Raw genomic sequence first — 22,417 nt, 5'->3', positions numbered from 1 at the left:
CCAGCATGACAGGAAACATGTCCATATCCCTTTGCTGCTTGTATAGTGTCACATGTCAAGGCTGACCCGTCACAAAGGAACCTGTGCAGCTGCTAAGCCAAAAGATGATGTTCCAACCACTCAGAGTGGCATATCCATTCTATTGCGTCCATGACGATGCTTTTCTGAAGCAGATATGAGTTGAGCAGTACCTAGTTGATACCTGAGCAAGAAAGACCAGAACAGGATCAGAAAACGTGAAAACTAAAAATTCTACCGGCCGAAATGCTGAGTATGTATATATGCTACAGGTGCGGTACTATGCTATGCTACGCTAAGCGGCAGAATGGAATAGGAACTGACTTACCTGCCATCGAGTGGAAAAACACAGTATTGATCTTTCTTGAATCGTTGTCGCGCCAAGCAAGCGAAGCAGACCTGCGCCTTCCATTTATCTATCACTGAATTTACTTGCAGAAGTATCCAAGAGGATTAGAGTTTTGCAGAATCGGTATCGACGGGCACTAAAAGCCATCCAAAGCGGTACCGGCAAAGATGCTTTGCGTGCGTCCCTGCTGCACCATATTTCGAAACTTTACGGCGAACTGCTCCGGCACCCCAGACACGGCGGTGCCCGCTTTCCCGCGCCACGAAAAGGTTATAATTTCAAACCGACCAATGAGCGCTCGCATACCAGGGGAGCGGCCGCAGGAGCCAATGGAATGCTCTCGGTAGAGAACTCGCGCTTCGACGTAAAAATTTTGACGTTTCATGACGTTTGATGACGCGAAAGGCTCGCAGCGCCTCACTTTAGTCCGCAAAGGAACTCGCGAGTTTCATCCCCTTGCCAGAGCCACAACGAAACGCGAAAATCCGGATGCGAGAACAAACGCGTCCGACCTCAACGAACTTTGCAAGCGAAATGGACGCCAGAGCGCAAGAGCTCCGCCTGGTGGCGGCGGTGGAAGGGAAGAAAGATGCATGCTGTTCAGGCGCTCCTCGCACTATGGCAAGAGAACGGAAAGTCGCGCGAAGACGAGACTAATACTATCGGAAAGAGGGCGCTTTCCCCGTCAAAAAGAGACCTCAATCGCCTTTCTACGCCTACAAAAACCCATTATCGAGAAAAATGCCCCCGGTCCTATGTATAAGAGGGCCGCCGTTGCCACGGTGTCCTAACTCGGGAACGGAGAGGGATAGAAAGGTGCCGCAAGTTTCTACGCGTTGCCTACGTCGAGTGCGTTTATCCATTAACAGGAAATTCGCATCCGCCGCGGGCTTGGAACCTGAAAACGGGGACAAAGTCAGGAAATGGTGGTCAGTGTCAGGAATTTCGAGAATGACGCCTTAACCGCTGGAAATGGACGGGTGGTTTGAATGAGAAAGTTGTAGAGCAGAGAACAGAGCACATGCACACACAATTTTGACTGAATCGGACGTCGGGTATGCGAGTTGAGACTCGGAACAGTGGGAAGCGTTTCAGAGTTGCGCTAGCCAGACTGGTCGCCTCGTCATACTCTTAAGCCGATATCGCGAGAACGGAACGTCGCGCGTCTGCGGGATCAACGCTGTTCGAAAGAGCACATCGAGACTGTCACAACGAAGGGAAACACGACCATGTCGCAGCAAGGGGAACATTTTGGGGGGGGGGAAGCCGTCGGTCCCATGTACGGCCAGTAAACGCAGAAACCTGTAACTCGAGAACCGCTAAAGTTGGAAAAGTGTGGTAAATTTTACCACGTGCACCGCGTCGATAACATTATGCTCTCCAAAGATACATCATGTCCGACGCGAGCTTATTTCCGAAAAAGGGCCCCGAAGTTCGAAAAAACGGCGTTTCTAACGCGTCTCCTCGTACAACTTCTAAACCACTAGAGATCAGCTGCTAGTGTGATTTGAGCGATCGTAGAGCTATTCCAGACCTGCTCGGACCTAAGTTTTGGTCTCGATCCGACAAACGGGGCGAGAGGTACGGGACTTTGGAGGTGTCGGAAGTACCGGCGGGGGCCTTGAATTTCGAAATATCTCGGCTACTGTCAGGATTTCTCACAAGCCACGAGCATGCAGGCGAAGGGGGAAGAAACGGGAATTCGGGTGGGGTTCAACAACCACTGGACGGTTGAAAAACGCCAAGTACTGTAATATGCCAAATCTGTGCATGGAACTCACGCATCATTTTATGTTTGATGTTTGGTCGATCAATAATGGACTTGCATGTATGTTCCAAAAATGAATCGAACATCAGTTATTTTAAGCTGCAGCTTAAAATAACTGATGAACTCCCCCCCCATATCAGCCCTCCTAAAATCAATATAAAATTTTGACATGTAAAAATTGTATATTGATTTTAGGAGGGCTGATATGGGGGGGGGTTCCTGCACGTTCTTGCTTGTTTCAGGGTTTCAGTGACTTATAACTGGTCGACAAAGGATGACTCCTATGTGGCCGTATGTGACCCTGTATGACTCCTGCATGGCCTACACATACGACCCGTGTAACTCCTACATCCTCAATGCAGGAACTTATGGGTCCTGCGTGGTCCTACATGACTCCTGCATGGGCTCATTTAGGATCCCATAATGGCCTACACAGGAGTTATATAGGACCTTATGGCCCCTACATGACTCCTGCATGGACTCGTATAGGATCCCATAATGACCTACACAGGAGTTATATAGGTTCCTAAATAACCCATAAGTATCCTGTAGCATCCTATATAATTTTACACAGGACCTATATGAATTACTTATGGGTTTTTCAATAGGGTAATAATAAATATTTTCTTGCGCTAATGAGAGATTACCTTATATATTTGCATTTTTATTTCAAACCTCGTCCTAATCTCTCCATACCATTTGACTGTTTTCTGCCGACCACTTCAGTTACTCAACTGGCCGAGCAAAACGTCCAGCTCTCACAAAAGCGTCTCGCTTAGCATTTCATGCAGAAAAATCTACCGGGCAGACACCATTCAAGACACACTTTTTTTGTTGTACGAGTTGTTGTCACTAAGCACGGACTTTTCTTGCTTGCCACCTTGTATAAAATGTAGCGTTGAAAAGAAACTCGTGCATGTAAGAAGTTGCGGGGCAACGAGAGCCATTTTGATGGGTGAAAAATAAGAACTAGAGAAGGAAATGACTTCTGGCACTTAGCCTGGAACAAATGATTGTGGCGGATCTGATTACTCCTGAATGAATGCGTCCTGAATGCCGCAACGAATAGCTTGCGACAGAGCCTCTGGTGACATATCAGTGTGCACAGATGTTCTGAGGCCTTTACCAATGTCTCTGCGTCTTTGTCTAGAACCTTTGAGTAACTGGCGTTTAGTTTCCCTCCGTGCGAAGCTTTCCTTTCAGATTGAACTGGTGACATTCCGTCCGCCAACTGCACAGGGGGAACTCTAGGAAATTTAGAATTATTCGTAGCAGCAGGTGTTCGTTAGTGACGTACTTAAAGTAATACCTTATCAACTTGTGTCTATGTCGTGCTTTTTAGTTCTCAATAACAAATTAAAAAGACAGGCACACGAACGCGATAAAAATCACGACGCATGAATGTAGAAGAATGTGAACGTGTCAATGAGAGTCTGTCACACATTTTTCGATTAATTATAGAAATGCTCGAATGTCTGCACTGATTTTTTTCACAAACCAGCGCGCAGGGAGACCCTTATGCAATACATAGATACGTCTCATTAGGATCTTAATTTATTTGGAATCACTTTCGAGCTTGCATTGTAATGCAGAACACACAGTTTTTTCGTACCTTCATATTTTGCCGGCTTAACGGATGCCTACTTAACTTCTTGCCATCCTAAGTGTGTAGATGCTTTGATAAATGTACTCTTATTTTAGTTCTCTTGATCATAGTGTACAAAGAGATATCATATTCACTGAAGCACACGAGGGTGCTTTTATAATGGTGACCCTGGTCCCTTCAGTTCAATTGAAGAAGTTCTATGTTGAAGTGCCTCATCCAGTACAGTGTCCTTCGAGTTAATCAGAAATTGGTACTCCTGGTATAGAAACGTTACCTGTTCTAAAACTCCGTTGTTGTATCAGTAAGGGAACGTCATGTTTAGACACTGAATTGCTGAGTTTCACGTCTGTTGCTGTTGTATCCAATTTGTCATCTTGGCAATGCATTACGACTGAAGCATAAGAAGTGGAACAATGTTCTTCCGCATTGCATACGTGTTTACCAAGAACCGCACACGCGTTGCTCTAATATAGTTCTGTTGTGAAAAACAACTTGTCTGGTCAGAAATAGACCTCATGACCTCATGGGTGCCAAAGTATTTGTGCAAACAGAATTGATGCTGTAAATGGTCGTTTCGTGTTTTGTGCCAATAAAGATGCACCGAATTTGCTTTCAACGCAGGTATGCGAAGTGTGGTGATTGGAGACATAGCGTATAGCTCAAGTAGCGTATACTGGTTGAAGCGAATAAAGCGTGAAGCACATAATGCTGTGGCTTATAGTAGCCGCAGCGCATACAGCACGCGGTGTGTAACGTGGGGGCGTGTAGAAGCCGTGGCGGATAAATCCGCCACTGGGTTTAGAGTGTAGTGGTCGGCGTAAGGACATGGAGGGACTCGCTGTACTGTGGCCACTGGCTCTGCCGTAATTTTAGGCGATATCATCTGTGGGTGGCCGAGACACGCTTGTAAGAGATCCAGTCAACGCGAAGACCTGTCATTACCGTCCTCCTTTGTGCCGGTCGGCGTGCTGTGCGAAGATAATGAAGATCAGGGTCAGACCTACGGGCCGGGTTGCACATTCCTTTTGAGTTGTTCGCCAGGGATTTCTGGACACCATCGAAGAAGTTGTCTGCGGTGACTGCAATCAGTCCCTGCCTAAATATCACCAAGTTTGTGAGAGTTTTCGTTCTCCTGGCACCCTTACTCCGACGTGGCGGGGAAAGCGGAATAGAAAGGTGGTCCGAGGCCCATGTGTCCGCCTTGGCTTCCCACTTTCAGGTGATACCAGGAGTAACCAAAGTAAAAATGAACTTTACCACATAGCAGGCTCCCAGCCAACCATCGTCCCGAGTGATGGTGGTGATGGTGATGTCATAAAGAAGAAATGGGGATGTGAGTTACGACGTCCCGAGCGACAGCGTTCTTCTGAAAACGGGGGGAGTACGCAATTTTTGTGGCATTATGCAGTTCATAATTTCTCCAAAAATGGCGTACGCCCCCCGTTTTCATGAACTGAAGATAGAGAACGTTGTCATTCGGGATGATGGTTGGCTAAGAGCGTGCTATGCGATGCCTTCCCATTGGCAGTGACTGCCCCACATCTTAATTTTCGGCCGTCATCATTCCTTCATCTGCTATCACATAATCTCATCTCGCCCTGGCTATAGTCGTGACGCAGCATACATTCGTGAGGCCAACAACGGCAAGCCGGTTTTCGTCACCACCACCACCTCCCATTTTTGTGCCTCACACATTAAAATTTGAATGCTCTAACCATCTTCTTTCTGTTGTGAATTTCTATCACCGCATACTTGCACACTGCTCTTCTAAGTACTGCGAATTAAAATTGCACAGAAGTTATTTTAAACACCCAGTTTTCTTCCTATAAGATAAGTAGGTCAGTAAGATGCAGCATGCGAAGTAATTCACACCACAGAATCATGATTACCGCAGAAATTGAATTTAAAAAACGCCGCAAAAAAGTGACCGTGCGCAACAGCGGTGGAGAGCAGTACCAGCCTGTGATCTGCCTGTAACTTCGCGCTGACGCTATAAGGAGAACGCTCGCTGATTGTTCTAGAGAAATGTTGTCTGCTACTCCTCTGTCGTCTGCTGCTCGGCTGTTCGAGGTTCTGAAAAAGCCTTTCTCGTCGCTCGGTAATGATTCGGCCACTCGAGCAGGCAAAACTGGTTTACGGCGACAAAGGGACAAGGCGCTGACCTTCACTGACCGGCGAACCACAACGAGTTCTCCTTGTAACGTCAGCGGTGACGTGCATCATACCTTCTCCTCTTCGTAATACCTGAAGTGGCGAGTAAAGGGTGAAGGCGCGAACCCGTGTTTATGTGAGCTTTTTTTTCTGGGAAACAAGTTGCACACATCAAAACATTTAGCGCGATTCGGTAAAATGACACACACACTTTCATCAGACGTCTTAACCTGAAAATTTTTTTGGACGGCCCTTTGTACTCCTTTAAAGCTTGTCGGATCCTGAATGCATGGCGGTCTATTGGCGCGGTGAAAAAAAAAAAAAAAAAAAGAAAGACAACATTGACGATCACGGCCTCTACATGCGTACCAAAATGATGTCACACGCTTAAGGTTTATTTAAAGAATCTAATTAAAAAATGAAATTGGTGTGGGTCGGTTTAGTTGTTAAATCGTGTATGCTTTAAAAACAGCAGTTTTCTCGTGTGCTAGCATATTCTGCACTGTGGCGCCATCACCGTTCTCTGTGAGTAGGAGGGGCCTGTCTTTCGCCTACAATTTTTTCCGTGTTCTTTCTTTCACTTTTTCGTCACGCTGCAGTCGCTCATGTGCTTCGGACATGTGTAACTGGTAGGCTGTGGGCGAGCGATAGGGGTCACCCCTCGCTATGGTCGTTTTTTTTTTTTTTTTTTGTACCTCCCGTTCGTTGAAGGTTTCTTACTGTTGTAACATTTACATTATTTAAGAATGAATACGCGGGGAGCGCTCTGGTGCTCTCGTGTCCATGTTTTTCGCCCTGATTTTTGTAACAGCTTGAGGAAACTGGTTCAGCTTCCGAAGATAAACACAATACTTAAGCGTATAGTACAGCGTGAGTCTCCTTTGAGTTACTCTTATTTTTGTTCGTCTTCGTAGTAAGCAGGATCAGAATGGAATCAAAAGCAAACACACATGTTTGGGAGAATCGGTTGCCTCCGGTGGTAGATGACGTACATATGAAATGTTTTCGCGATCTCTGTCGGGATCTCAGTTCAAGTCACTGTTGAATTTATTTGGGGTATTTCAAAGGGAAAGTCACGGAAGCAGGTGTATCTCCGAACAGAAACCAGGCGTGTCCATGCATTCGACCTAATCGTCTAGGGCTCTCCAGAGAAATGCAGTGGAGGTGTGAGATGATACGTTAGAAGGTGAAGAGGTAATACGTTCGATGTTTGTTGCTGCTAGTTAATTTTTAGGTCAGAACGGACAAACTGAGTAATCGCAACACTAAAGCATGACCTGTACGGTGTGTGAGTCTAAAACCGGTGTCATGATAGAATTAGGATCTGCTCCTGGAATAATAATGAGCATAGACCACAAGTTAGAGGACTCAAAGTCTTTAATGCTGCTCCGTCCGGCTTCAGTCGTCGTCTGACCACAATGTTTCTTGGCCGCGTGTCTGCCGTTCCCGTCGTTGTAGTCGACCATAACACTTCCCCCCTCTAAAGAACGTCACCGCCACCAGAGGAACCGAACCCTAACAGTTCGGTACATACATTAGGCAACAGTTCAGCATGCATACAAGATATCCACTATACACGGCTGATCGGCACGCTCACCTACCGTACTTTCCTGCGGCATCATGGCCGGGACGCTGACCCCCTATAACCATTTCCCCCCACCCAGAACAAAGACTCACTCCAAAAGCCAAATCATCGCGAAATTTCCCTTGCACCCAGAACTTCCTTCCCTGAGGGTCTTGCAAGACCGTGAAAATGCCTGCCAGTCAACGCGGCAGGGCGTCAGTAACTAAACTCTCAGTCCCGCGGCGACTCCATACACAACTAATATTTTTGTAACCCAAGGACCCATCGAGTAAGGCTGGCGCTCATCAGCATCCAGCCAGAAACACCAGCGGGCCGATCATGGTCAGTTTCAACGTAATTCCCACATGTCCGGCTTCCCACAAGGCCCAAAGAGTGGCGTACGCCTGGAATTGGATCACTGCCCACTTCGCCTGTGCTGGGATGAGCCGAACACGAACCAAAAATAGCGCTCACCGATGTCCCCTCGCCGTCGGCGGTTGCAACGTTACTATCTCAAACGGTGTCCTCGGCCGATTTGACGGTGTGGTCGGTATTCTGTCCTTGACGCATGGTCATGCTAATAGCTGACACATCCTAGAGCCCTGACAGAACTTCCGGATGTCTGCTGTCATCGTGATCCAGAAAAAGGCGCTCCTAATCCGGAACTTGGTCTATTTATCCGACAGGTGCTCGCCAGCAGGCGTGTCATGCGGTAACCGAATCGCTTCCTCTCTGCGTGTAGTTGGCAAGACAAGCTCTTTAACCTGCTTTCCATTAATGTTAGTCACTTGGAACTGAATGCCATTCTCAACCAGCATCCCGTGCGACCCCTGTTATGCTGCCGCCCACGCGTCCCCTTGGCGTTGAGTCGCCTCTTTGATCCGGCCTAAAAGACTTACACTAATCAGACTCCCTCCAACATCCAGGACCATCCACAACCGCAGTACCCGCCTTCGTCGCACCAAATTCCTCTGGCTCAGTTTCCTCAAAACGGAGTGTAGATCTCAGTGAGTCAGCGAACCCAACTATACGAACGTCTACAGCGTCGACCTCTTTCTCTACAATGCAGTATTCGGGGTGCCCCTCAAAGTATTCGGGGTGCCCCAACACCATCACGCAGCTGGTCAGTAAAAGTGCATAGTAGTTAAATTAGCCGCCTCAACTCCCCACTAACACGCTGTATCGCAATAGGCGCGTTTCGTAACTCGGCTTTAACAATAGCACGAAACGCGCATGCCCAGAGCGTGGGGTCTATACGCCCTTCAGGCGTATAGACCCCACGCTCTGGGCATGTCCCGCCAATCCTAGATCACTACGCCGTACCACGATTATAATCGTCCTCGAATCAACCCGTCCACCGGAATGTCGCTCCAGTGGCCTTCTTCACTGCTACTAACTTCGCGATCAATCGTCGCCACCCGTGCCACTAATCTATTGAACCCTGGCGCGCCATGCTGTATACCCCCCACCTCCACCCCCGTCCACGTCACGGTAGCGCCCAGGCGGGCAATTCCTCTGCATATGTCCGACATGCCCGCACTCAAAACGACGGTCTCCTCGACAGGGAATCCTAGCTGTGTCTCTACCCCCTTGTCTACGATCCGCGTCACCAGGAGCCGTGCTCTAAACTCCAGTCCCTGAGGTGCGATATACGCGGTATTCCTTCCACGCGCACTGACTTTCTCGGAAGGTTTCAGCCAATTTAGCGATATCGAGAAACTTCAGCCAGCGTCCGGTCTGATTCTGTAAAACATATCCTCGGATCTCCTCTGAGATTTCGCGCTTCAGCCTGTAGGTAACCATCGATTGCTTAAGCTCCTCAAAGGTGCCCACTTGGCGACTTGCCGTATCGTACTTCGGCAACGTCTCAATCGGCGTCGGAAAGTAACTCCAGGATTCACCATCCGCTTTCCACAACATCGTGAACAACCTTTGATGCTCATTCGGGGTCCGTACAGGGCACGCGAGAATTTCTCCACGCATCCCACTAGCCACAAAGCCGTTCATTTTAAAAAGGGACCGCTCCTCGCACGCCCGACGGGACTTCAAACGACGAGAATGTATCCACGTTCTCGAACCAACCCGACATCATAGCATCAAATTCTGGTATAGGTGCCAGAATAGAAATCGACTCACCTGCGATCCCAGTAATCCAACAACGAGCCTCCCATGCCTCTGCCTCAGCGCTACCACCAGATACGCATTGTTGTACTCTTAACTGTTACAACTCAACTTGGCAATGACAACGCCTGCTCCCTCATGATTACATTACTATCTTCCCTCTCAAGTCCCTGTTTTTTATTTATGCGTATACGCTACACCGCCTTACGGCATTACAGTAGCGGGGTACAATAACCAACATCAAGAAAATAACAATATTGACATCGGTAAGCACAAACACCTGTACAGCACTATGCGAACACAGAAAACCGACCTCTCCGGTCAGCACTCAAGACGATTCTACTCTCCTATCGTTTTCGGGAAAAACGAGTAAAGAAAAGCATCCGTCCTGCACCTATGCGGCTGGATTTTCTTGTAATGATCGGATCTTGGAGAAATATACAGAGGGGGTTTCAGATATCTTTCCTTCCTTATGCCCGTCTTATCATTTACGATATTTCCTAAAAATTCCAATCTAAGTTTCCTTCTTCGGTTTGTTAAGTCTTCCCACCCTGGCCTTGACTTTAAATCACTTACACTAACAATAGATTCCATACAAGTAAACACCAGGCGAGCCGCAATATTTTGAACCCTCTCAAGCCTTTGAATTAGTAACACTTCGTGCAGGTCCCAAACCGTACACCCATATTTCAAGATTGGCCGGATCATAGTAATATATGCATCACTTTTAGCTTTTAAACCAGCCTGTCTAATGTTGCGAAAAATCGCTGCTAAAGAAAACACCAAGATATTTGTATCAGAAACTGTATCCAAATATAAAGAATGAAGCTTATAAGAAAACTTGATTACAGTAGATTTTCTGTTATTCAATGTTCCTGTTCCGTTTTCCCTGGGAAGCCTAGCATGTTCAGCGGCTGTCATATCCCCCTGTAAGCCTCGTCGCTATGTATGATCCCGTAGAAGAAAACCGGGGGCAACACGAGTAGTCACCTCTCGTCGTTGCTGTCAGTAGGCCTAATTCCACGCCGAACGAACACACTTGGCACTGGTCCCTTCGCAGTGTAGTTGCACAGATATCCTGAGGTGGCGCCGTCGTACATGTGGTCCCGTCTGTAAGGAGGACCAATGCCAAACGCCGTGGCATGTCTTCAGGAAGTCCCACGCCACTGTGAGCTAATGATTTAGCACCGCTCATCAAAACGTAGGATCCTGGGTTGCTGGATCCTGCGTTGTCAAGTCCTGCTACCCAAATGCTGCTCCGTCCGGCTCTATAGTCGACGACTGACCAGAATGTTCCTTCTTCTTCTCGGCGTGTCTTCCAGCACGGCGGATGTTCTCCTTCTTTTCTCTTTCTCCTCGTCCAGTGGCCTTGATCCGCAAAGAAAGATTGGGTAGGGCTCGTGATATACAAAAACACTAGCGTTCTAGGTTCCCAATACTCCGCGCAAAGATGTGAAGCGTGCTTCACCTGATACGCCTAGACGTTAGGTGAAGCCTACCCTTACCATCCCGTAGGCGCCATGCATGTCGAAATTTAGTGAGCCTATAACTTAGTTAGTGTCCCGTGTCCATCCTGTCTAGTCCTCCCCTTCGCTGCTCCTCAGACTCAAGGAGATGTTTTCATTCAATCGTATACACCAACTTGCATGCCTCCTCTACTTATGTTCTCCGATCAAGTGATTACAATGTTCTCTGTGAATTGGAATACGCAATAGAATTTAAAAAAAGTTCAACAAATTAGAAGGGCATACGAATAATTGCCTCGGTTCCACGGGATTACACGAGAAACGCACGTGGCCTATGGGAACATTGAGACAAATGCGCCTGCACAGGGAACCTAGAGATATGATGGTAGACATGTGTAACTTCCCAGTAATACTTCTACAAATCTCAAACCAACTATGACTTATAGCGTTTTAAACTGGCCCGCTCAGAGCAGAAATAGTGCAAACGCGCCCACGGAGGGAACCTAGAGACACCCGCATAGAAAGTTGTAACTTTTCACGGGCATGCTTCTACGTATGCGCTGAACATGCTGTTCGCTTGCTGATTCAACGAAGCAGTTTTAGAGCAGCTAACAATACTGTAGGAGGAGCACCAATTTCTGATTAATTCGAAGGACACAGTAGTGAACGAGGCAGCTGAAACATACAAGGGCTTATTCAATTGAGCATGAGGAACGACGGTCACCATGATAAAAGGAATCTGAGTTATGATGCCTGTCCATTCTCAGACCTTTCCCTCTAATAAAAGTATATCCCCCCCCCGCCCATTCTCACTTTCGTGGACTGCAGTGAATATTATATCTCTCAGTACATCATAATCAAGAGAACTAAAATAAGAGTGAAGTTATCAACCTACACACTATCTACAGTTATCTGCACACTCAGGATGCCAAGAAACTGAGCGGGCGTTCGTTAAGTCGCCAAAACATGAAGGTAAGAAAAAACTGTGTGTCCTGCATTACAATGCAAGTTCGCAGGTGACTCCACATTAATGAAGATACCAATAAGATGTATCAATGTATTGCATAAGACTCTCTCCGCACCCAGGCTTGTGAAAAAATGAGTGCAGACATTCGAGCATTTCTAGAATTATTAGAAAAATTCGTGACTCATTCACATGGTCACACTCTTGTACATTAAAGCGTCGTGATTTTTATCATGTTCGTGTGCCTCTCTTTGTAATTTTTTATTGAGAATTAAACAGTGCGGCATAGACACGAGCTGATAAGGTCATATTTTCAAGCGGTCACATAAGAATACCACCTGCTACGAATAATTCGAAACTTCCTTCCCCGAAACATTGAGATCACAGTGTTCCCCTTCTGTAGTTGGAGGACAAAGTGTTACCAGTTAAGACTGAAAGAAAGAAAAGTTTCACACGGAGGAACACTAAATGCAAGTGCAACATGACGCACAAACGCAATCACGGAAAGCTAAATTAACGGTATAGACGCGCAGAGCTTCACTTTCTTTGTCTGAGGCAACTTCCAGGGCTGGTTGTGCTACAAGCAGAGTTCGAGGTAACTCGTTACTGTAACTAAGTCCCCTTTTTTGGTAACTGGTAGCTCAACTCTGAGTTTTGCGCGCTGGTAACTTTCAGTGGAACTCGTCCCTTTTCAGGTAACTTTGCCAAAGTAACTTAAGTTACGTTCCAAGTTACTTTTAACGCGCTTTTCACTCACGATATGTCGACATCGTGACAGCCATTCCCGGGACAATTTTACCGGAAGCGGCGTTGGAGTGATCCCCCGCCGCTGTAAAGCAGGGTTCACACTATTGCGTTTCAATGCGTACGTACAACTGCGTGCGTACACGTACGTACAGACCATTCCGCTAGACTGTTCACATACATGCGGGCACAGAAAGCGTTGGCCAATGAGCGCCTTGCGTCACATCCGTTTGTGACAAGCAAAAATGGCGGAATGCTTGGGAGCCGCGTCTCAGTGCGATGCGACAGAAAGCGAGGACTCCAATGAAAGTCTATCAAACAAGGCTCTTGAATGTGTCACGGCATATTTAGAACACGCCGATGTAGTTGACTGGGCACTCGTTGCACAGTTTGCCTCGGCAGCATTGCTTTTGGAGCAGCGCGGACGAAGACGGGTCTGCGTCAGAGATCTGCTGGTGCCGCTGCATCAGTTTGGTGAATTTCACCATCTCGTGCGAGACATGCGCCGAGGTGACGGTCAAGACTTCTTTGACCACTTCCGGATGTCGAAAGAGAGGTATGGTTATTAGCTCGCACCCATTTCTTTTCGAACTTGCATTTCGTTGGATACGATACTTATATGCTGGTTTTCATTCGACGTTCGACCACTTGCTGTCACTCGTTGGTCCTCTGATCGAGAGACAGAATACATCGTTCCGGCAACCAATGTCGCCGGCTGAAAGACTCTGTTTAACACTGAGGTGAGCATGAGTTGTTCATATTATTCTACGTGCATCAGTATGTGTATTCATACGTATTTTGTCTTGTACACATTTCATTCCGCCTAATGTTTCGTTTCGTTTCGTTTCGTTTTATTACCTTAAGGGCCGTAAGGCATTACATAAGGGGGGACGGTTACACCAAAAGAGGGCAATTGCACAGTAACAAAGGTCACTAAGAGAACAAAAAACGAACATTCTTTCATACTTGCAACCTATTTCGAGAAACAACACAGCATACTTAATTATTTGTACGCACATGCGTAAATACATTAAAAGAGATACAGCTCCTCGCACATGTTAACAAATCGTGCTTGTCCGCCGCCTTGGAAAACGTCTGACGGAAGCATGTTCCAATCCCGTACACCTGACAACAGGGGCGAGTTTTTATGATACTCCGTCCGTGATAGGGGAACAAACAATGTATGGGGATGGCGTGTGCGTTCAGAATAGGACGGTGCCGCAGAAAGATAATCAGAATTTGTATCGTAAAGATTGTAAATTATTTGTAGACGATGAATCTTTCTCCTATTTGCTAGCAAGGGAATTTCTTTTTGTCGTTTAAACTCTGTTATACTGGATTCGCGATCGTATTTATTAAATATAAAGCGGACCGCCTTCGATTGCACAGATTCCAACTTTTGAACAAGATAATTTTGCCATGGGCTCCAAATCGACGAGGCATACTCTAATTTTGATCGTACAAATGAGGTATATGCCAAAAATTTGACTTCGGAAGATGCAAGATATAGTGTGGAACGGAAAAAACCAAGCGTCCTCAAGGCGGCACAACAAGTCTGTTCAATATGATATTTCCAAGAAAGATCATTACATATATGCACACCTAAGTATTTATACACAGTAACCCGATCTAGCTGTATACCGTCAACGGTATAATCACTTGCTATGATTCTTTTCGACCTTGTAAGGCTCATACATTTAGTTTTAGATACATTTATCTCCATTTGCCATCTGTTGCACCAATCGGACAAAGAAAACAAGTCATTTTGAAGAATAACAGAATCTTCTAAACAAGTGATTTGCCGATACAATACCATGTCGTCAGCATAAAGCCGCACAGTACTATGAATGTTTAAATGAATGAAGTGTGCCATTCCATTTAACACATTGTGTTCTATCAGTTAGAAAACATGAAAACCACTCTGTGATATTTTTGTCGATGCCCTGATGTCTTATCTTACTTAAAAGTCGTTTATGCGGGACTCTGTCAAACGCTTTTTTAAAATCGATAAAAACTGCGTCAACTTGTTTCCCGTTATTCATACATTCAAAGACATCAGTGACGAACTCGAACAACTGTGATTCACATGAACGATATTTTCTAAACCCGTGTTGATTTCTAAACAGAATTTCATTTATGTCTAAGAACTTTCTGACATGTGAGCATATAATATGCTCCATAACTTTGCAACAAATACACGTTAACGAAATGGGCCTATATTGAGAGATGTCAGTGGGTTTCTCAGTTTTCGGAATAGGAGTAACAATTGCATGCTTCCAGTCTGAGGGCAATTCTACATAGTCCAGTGATTGTTGAAATATTATCTGGAGTATCTTTGACGACGAGTTTTTAGTAATTTTTAATAGTTTAGAAGAAATGTGGTCACAACCAGGAGAACTAGATAGAGGCAAGAAATCTATTACTTTAGAGATGCCCTCAGCTGTAAAGACAATTGGTCCGTAGTCATTCACATGTGTAACATTTTCATCATTCAACATCAGTACACGTGGGAGAATGTCCGATTCTTGAACAAACACAGAGGAAAAATAATTATTCAAGGCAACAGAGCACTCCTCGTCGGACATAACTTCCCCATTATCGTGAAACAAGGGTCTATTTGCATTTTGCCCAGCTTGGCACCTAACTGTGTTCCAAAATCTTTTAGGGTTGTTTCGTAGCATTTCCGACAGGTCATCCCTGTAGAATTTCTTTTTTGAAAATTTTAATTTCTGTTTATACTCTGAAGCAAGAAAATGATAACGTTCCCACGCATCATGTGCGTTACTATTTCGGGCCTGCCGGTAAAGTCTTTTCTTTTTTCTTGACAAGCGTCTCAGCTCGCAACTGTACCAAGGACAATTATAACGAGCATTGATTGTGATACAAGGGACATACATGTCCGCGCAGCATAAGATCGTATTTTTAAACGACAACCAATTTGAATTTACAGATCGGTCACGCCATGAAGATGCAAACTCTGAAGCATAGTTTTGCATAAACGACTGAATGCCAGACAAGTCCGCATTTTTATAATCAAAAATACGTTTAGCTGTTTTACTCTGTGGTACATAATTAATGTCACATGGCATAATGTATAATGGCATAATATATAATGTGGCATAATGTCACATGTCATAAATAATGTCACATGGCATAATTAATGGCACATAATTAATGTTATATTGTACAATGATTGTTAAAGATACCTGGCACACGGATCGTCGCAAAGGTAATGTGCAACGAACTACCGTATCGGGAGTTCCACAGCCAGCATTGTCATCCGGGAGACCTGTGAAGCTATCATGACTGCCCTGCAACCTGTCTACCTGCCAGTATGTTACAATTACGCTACTATTATTTAAAATTGTACCCCATTTATCAGGAGCATTACACCAAGCACCTTCAATTACAGACACCATCCAAGGGCGTTCTCACCAAGATAACACAATATTTCTGGGCTTTGTGGAACTTTCCAAATTGTTTTGGCGCAATGGACGGCAAACATGTTGTAATGCAAGCCCCTGCAAAATGTGGCTCTGTGTACTATAACTACAAAGGCACACACAGCATTGTTCTTCTTGCAACTTGTGACGCAACATACAAATTCACTATGGTTGATGTGGGAGAGTGTGGGTCGAGAAGTGATGGAGGCATCTTCCGCAACAGCTATATATGTGATCTGTTGAACGACTGTAAGAAAGTGCCTGACCTTTCGGGAACATCTGTAAGCATGCCTTGTGTCCTACTAGGCGGTGATGCATTCCTGCTAATGAAGAACCTAATGCGGCCATACCCTGGGAGACACTTACCACTCACTTGCAAAGTGTTCAATTACAGACTTTCCAGAGCAAGAATGATGATTGAAAATGCTTTCGGGATTCTCTCGAGCCGCTGGAGAATTTACCGACAGCCCATCAATGCCTCCCTCGAGACAGTGAATCCTATTGTGTATGCCACTGTCTGTCTGCACAACTATCTAAGGACCTGTGACGAAACAGAAGGAAGGCATGTGTACTGCCCTCCAGGGTATTCAGACTATGAAGATGTGTCTGGCAGCGTGCACATGGGACAATGGCGACAGAGTGTGACTAGTGGGGATGCATTGAGGGACATGCAGAGAGTCGGGTCCAATATGCATTCGAGATCTGCAAAAGAGGTCCGCGACACACTTGCACAGTATTTCTGCTCTGCATCTGGTGAACTGTCATGGCAGTATAGAGTAGTGCTGAGGGGCTCACGTGTTGACTGAGACTGCAACTGGCTATGAACAAGTGAAGCAACATAAATGATTTAATTCGCTCATTCATCAAATTCAAGATTGAACAAGGCATTCTGCATTTGCATGTATGCTAGACGCTTTTTTTTCACTTCCAATGACCGTAGTCTGTTTCGAAGACTTAATAAAAATAAAGTTTCTTCGTCATCCATGTCCAAATGAGGTCTGGTGCACCGTCCCCCAAGTTGCATATTTTCCGTTGCCTGTGTCAATATCGAAGCAAGGCTTTCCTCACATGCTTTCCTTTTTCTTCGGTGCTGGTCTTGCGGCTGGGGGTGTCATCTCCAAGCTTTGCAGCTCTTGGCTGCGTAGCTGAGAAAACGTCTCAGATGGCAGAAAGGGGCCATCCATACTGTCCTGTGAGCAATAAGTGTGAAAACGTTAAATACAAAGCTACTTAGCTATGTAGTGCAGGCTTTAGTTCACCACACTTCACACTTCATTCCACCATCCCTCATTGTATTGTTGCTGCTGTAGTTAGGATCTGAGAATACAGTATTAATTTGCTGCAGTGTGGTACTACCAAAACATAGTAACGCAATACCGCTAGCCGCTACTCCACAAAAAGTAGGGCAACACTAGCGTCATTACAAACTTGAAGAAGTAACGGAATACCCCTACCAAATAAAATAAACGTAAATACTATGCCATCGCTACCATACCCCTCTCTAGGCAACACATTATGTCGTTGCGTGTCTAAAGACTGTGCAGTATTTATTCAACATACTGAAAGACAAGGCATATTATTTGACACTGAGCTTATAACTCTGTTTTGTTCAATGTATCCACGAATCCCAACTTCAGGCTTTTCCCTATGCTTATTACCGATAGATTGAGCAGTTCTCCTTGTGGTCAACTGGTACAACTGCCATCATAAGTGAACTCTCACCGAGTCACCAGTATCTAGCCACCATGTGGTAAAAATACCAAATGAAAGGCATAATGTTTGCTCATGCTTTCCACAAGTTAATTACATTTGACTGGTACGATTAAATGTACGCAAAGCCTGGCTGGTCCAGACAGCTCATTTTCTTGTTCTCTTGGTTTTGTCACTGGTTCGCCTTTCCCAATCTTTTTGTACGTTACCTGATAACCCCATGATAACCTGATAACGCAGGCCTGATACCTTTCGTCTGGTAATCAAAGGAGTAAGAGAGATTTGGGCTTTAATGGCTGAGACCATAATAACACATGTGCAGTGAGGTAAATGAAAACACTTTACACAGCATGCATTGAGCAATTCTTGTCTCCGTAATACAGCAAGCCAATAACTCAACAGAAAGGAAAGGAAAACGGTAGCTGTATAAGATCACTTTGCCCGTTTGCAGTTTTAACCACCGCACAAATATGTTGCCCACTTCTGTTTTCGAAATCTTTTCACGATGTACACGCAACGCATGTGATATACACGATACATACCGTACATATGCAACATTGCCCAGCTTAACAATATATTAATTGATTCCTTACCTGCGCGGTCTGATAAATTCTTTTAAAAATTCGAGGCTCCTAAACAGTGGCCAACTCGATTGGTAGACCTCCTCTGCGCCAATCCCGCTCCGCTTGGCTTCCGAGGCTCTCAGTTCCCGGGCGTACCGGTCACGGATCCCTCTCCATAATTTATGACAGTCGCACGCTGCAAGGAATAACAAGCGAAATTGTATTGTATAAACACACACGCACACACAAAACAAAGCAGAAGCCTACTTACCTGGCATTGACAGCGCACGACCGATGGACTCCCAAGAGTTATAGCGCTTGATTGTATCTTTATAATCACTCCGTGAGTTGTCATAGAGCCACGGGCGCTTCTCCTCCTCGATGCATATGAGCTCGTGTGTCCGAAACGTTGTGTCGCGCAAGCCATGCGTATCTTTTTTAGAAAATCTCCACTCGCTCTACACAAACATCCATGTTTACGGCAGCCATGTTGAAACAGAGAACATCAGCAGGATAGAAGTGCGCATGTCCAGAACGCGGCTTCGTGATTGGTTCTCTCCTTGCGGGTTGAAGCGTGCGTTGGAAAAAGTTGAGCTCAGACGAACTCCTTGCGTTCGACTGCGTAAGGTCTCATTCGCACCTGTTGCCACGGTAACCACCGTACGCAGCCGTACGCACGCATGAAAACGCACTAGTGTGAACCATGCTTAAGATTTTGCTCCGAAACGTTCGTGCACCGAAATGTCCGTGCACCGAAATGTCCGTGCACCGAAATGTCCTGCACCAAAATGTCATAGACCCATTAATAAGCAGTCTATATTGCGACGGAAATTTCGAACAGTGTTTTGCACCAACGCCTTGAAAATGAATTCAGATATTTGATAATACTTACTTACCAGAAATATACATACCAAAATGTCATTTTTGCATGAATAATAGAGGAATTATCAAGGTAAATTGCGTGTAAGCGAGTGCAGAAAAAAAAGGATACTGTTTCGAGCACTAGATTTTCCACACTGGCATTGTAAGCGCTGTGTGCAGGCAATGTTTATAGCCTAATTTACAGCACCTGGTGCATCCAGTTGAGAGCCTCCGAGACATCGGCATCTCAGGCAAGCTTTGATTACACATGAAGTAACGTTTCCGTGTCCATTTCCTGATTTCTTCATTGGCAATCGACTAGTGCTCAAATTCAGTGATGGCAGCATTCGTTTATAATACCATCTGTGCGTGTATTGCCCATATTACCATCCGTATTATCCGATCACACTTGTACGTCGGCATACAGTAAGTATGCACTAGTACAACGATACGAAGCGCAACTAAAATTTCACAATCAGTCAGTACGGACGCCAGTGACTTGTGAAAACCATAATTAGAGCAAAAATATATAACAATAAAATAAAAATAACAAAGTACTCATATATCAATAGGAGACAAGCAAAAAGTTGTGAATGTCTCGAATCGCACTGCGGACCTTTTGTATCGAACCCCGACAGTAGTAGCTCATAAACACCAAATGCTCATAACCTCCAAACGCTCATATGCACCACCAGCTCCGGTGGCGCAGCGGTAACGCGTGCGCTTGGAGAGTGGGAGGTCCGCGGTTCGAATCCGCGGGCCGGCTGTGCCGTCTGGGGTTTTCCTGGGTTTCCCTCAGATGTGTAATAGGCGTATGCCGGCACAGGTCCCCTGAAGTCGGCCCATGGACGCAGCTATCCTCCCCCCGAGCGGATTCCGCTCGGTCTTCCACTTCACCCTTTCCTCTCCTCCTCTCCACCACCTTTCCCTTCCCGAGAAACATGCCGCCTAATCAGGCAGCCAGACCTCTCGGGTTCCTCCCAACGACACTCCTCCTCCTCCTCATGTGCACCGAAAAAAAGTTGATGGTTTTGAGCGTTTGGTAGAAATGAGCAGGAGGGGAGAAGCACCAAACGTCCAGAACATCCGAATGCTCATATGCACCGAAAGGCCGGGTCTTCCTCTCCCGCATTTGGAACAAGGTCATAGGGTGAGAAAGGTGGAATGAATGGCGACTACCGAGGCCGCTTAATGTGTCATTTTGAAGTTTATGTAACAGCTTGGTCTTGAACATGAGTAGGGTTGCCACCTTTTGTAGTGAAAAATACCGGCTGAGGGACAGGAGGTGGAATAAAGGAAAAGGGGGAAATGTTCGCGGGAAAGGAGTATACAGAGAGAGAGAGAGAGAAAGAACGAGCGTACTGGCTCAAGACAACAATGATAATAATAATGAATAGCTAAGAAAACAACTGGTGACTACGGAATTTGGTCTGTGTTCCCGATTTATTCAAGCTGTAGTGGAATGTTGAAAGGAAAACCCCGTAGAAGCCCCCATGAATAGTGTTGAGCCACAAATACCGGCAAAAGGCTGCCGGTATCACCTTCCTACCGGCAACCGGCAGAGCGAGCAAATAACCGGCCGTGCCGGTATAATACCGGCCTGGTAGCAACCCTAAACACGAGAGAACTGATGTTATGAGGCTAAAACAACATAGAAGGGACAATCACATACAAGGCCTCATGTTGCCTAAGAAATTAACGATGAAAAATGAAAGTCACTGAAAAGGTTAGCCAGCTGCAGGACTCGAACCCACATCTTCTGGATTACCGGTCCAGGGCTCTACCAATTGAGCTAAGCTAGCACGCCTTCTCAGCGACTTCCAGGGTGCGTCATCTGAAGGGACAAACCAGTCACTCTCTCTCACTCATCCTCCTTTCACTCTTCATTTTTGTACACTCATACACACATTCATACGACAGGGTATGAATGTGTCGTATGTCGTGTGTCGTATGTCGTCCTGTCGTATGAATGTGTGTCCTGTCGTATGACGCACCCTGGAAGTCGCTGAGAAGGCGTGCTAGCTTAGCTCAATTGGTAGAGCCCTGGACCGGTAATCCAGATGATGTGGGTTCGAGTCCTACAGCTGGCTAACCTTTTCAGTGACTTTCATCGTTAGCTTGGTCTTGCTTGTATGTAGTCAGAATGAATTTTTATGGAAGTTTATTTTTATCTATCGTGAGTCAATGGGTGTTTGAACGCCGTAGTGTCCGCCCATTTGGTCGAACGCCGTTTGGTCAAATGACGTTTGACCGAAGGCGTTTGATCGAACGCCGCTTGGTCGAAAATCGTTTGATCGAAAGACGTTTGTTCGAAGGGAGTTCAAAACTGCTTGCACTGTGTCATCCGCACCTCTTTTTCTGTAACTTTTGACTCGTGCATACCGTGCTGGCAATCAGGGTAGTCTGCTTTTTTTTCATTTTTATTAATATTATTTTTTCTTTTTTTTTTGCAGGGAGACGCAGGTTACTTGCAGGTTACTTGCAGACGTTTGTAATTTACGAACCAGTCGGACACATGTTGAAGAAAGTTGCCCCAGGTTGGGAGCAGCCGATAGTCTGTGTTTCTTTTGAGCACCCTTCTCATTGCTGGTGACATATTTAAAGGGAACGGTCTGAAACGGGATAGCCATATGTACACGAAAGCCACTCGAAGTCTGTGGATGCTAAGAAGGAAATTTCGCCATGGCACAACGAAAGATATTAAATTAACAGCATATAAAACCGTAGTTCAACCTGGTTTAGTGTATGCATCTGCAATCTGGGTCACTACACATGCACGCTATCCGAAAAAAATAGAGAAAGTACAAAGATCTGCTGCCCTGCTTATCTTGTCTAGGTTTCGAAGGACTTCTTCGGTTACATGTCTGTTGCAAGAACTAAATTTAGATTCACCTGCACATAGGCGAAAAGTAAATAAACTAAAACTGTTCTTTCTCCTATACAATGGTCAGTTGATTGTCAGAAACAATAATACATTGTTAAAATTTATCCACATTCAACAGGAATAAATAATCGAAAAATGTCATTAATTTATTTTTTATTTATTTGCCAAGAATGTTTAATACTTCAAATCAATTATTATTTGACAA

At 45.5% G+C, this 22,417-nt stretch overlaps 2 non-coding genes across 2 annotated transcripts; one reads left to right on the top strand and one right to left on the bottom strand.

Annotated features, from left to right (window-relative positions):
• Positions 1–21,057: 21,057 nt before the first annotated feature.
• Trnat-ggu (transfer RNA threonine (anticodon GGU)) lies at positions 21,058–21,130 on the bottom strand. Its single transcript has one exon. It is a non-coding gene; the product is annotated as a tRNA-Thr (tRNA).
• A 215-nt stretch (positions 21,131–21,345) lies between these two features.
• Positions 21,346–21,418, top strand: Trnat-ggu (transfer RNA threonine (anticodon GGU)). Its single transcript has one exon. It is a non-coding gene; the product is annotated as a tRNA-Thr (tRNA).
• The last annotated feature ends 999 nt before the right edge of the window (positions 21,419–22,417 follow it).

The sequence above is a fragment of the Ornithodoros turicata genome, chromosome 1, assembly GCF_037126465.1.
Source record: "Ornithodoros turicata isolate Travis chromosome 1, ASM3712646v1, whole genome shotgun sequence".
Taxonomy (NCBI): Eukaryota; Metazoa; Arthropoda; class Arachnida; order Ixodida; family Argasidae; genus Ornithodoros; species Ornithodoros turicata.
Note: the sequence above shows the minus strand (reverse complement) of the source record. Positions and strands in the feature narration are given on the sequence as shown.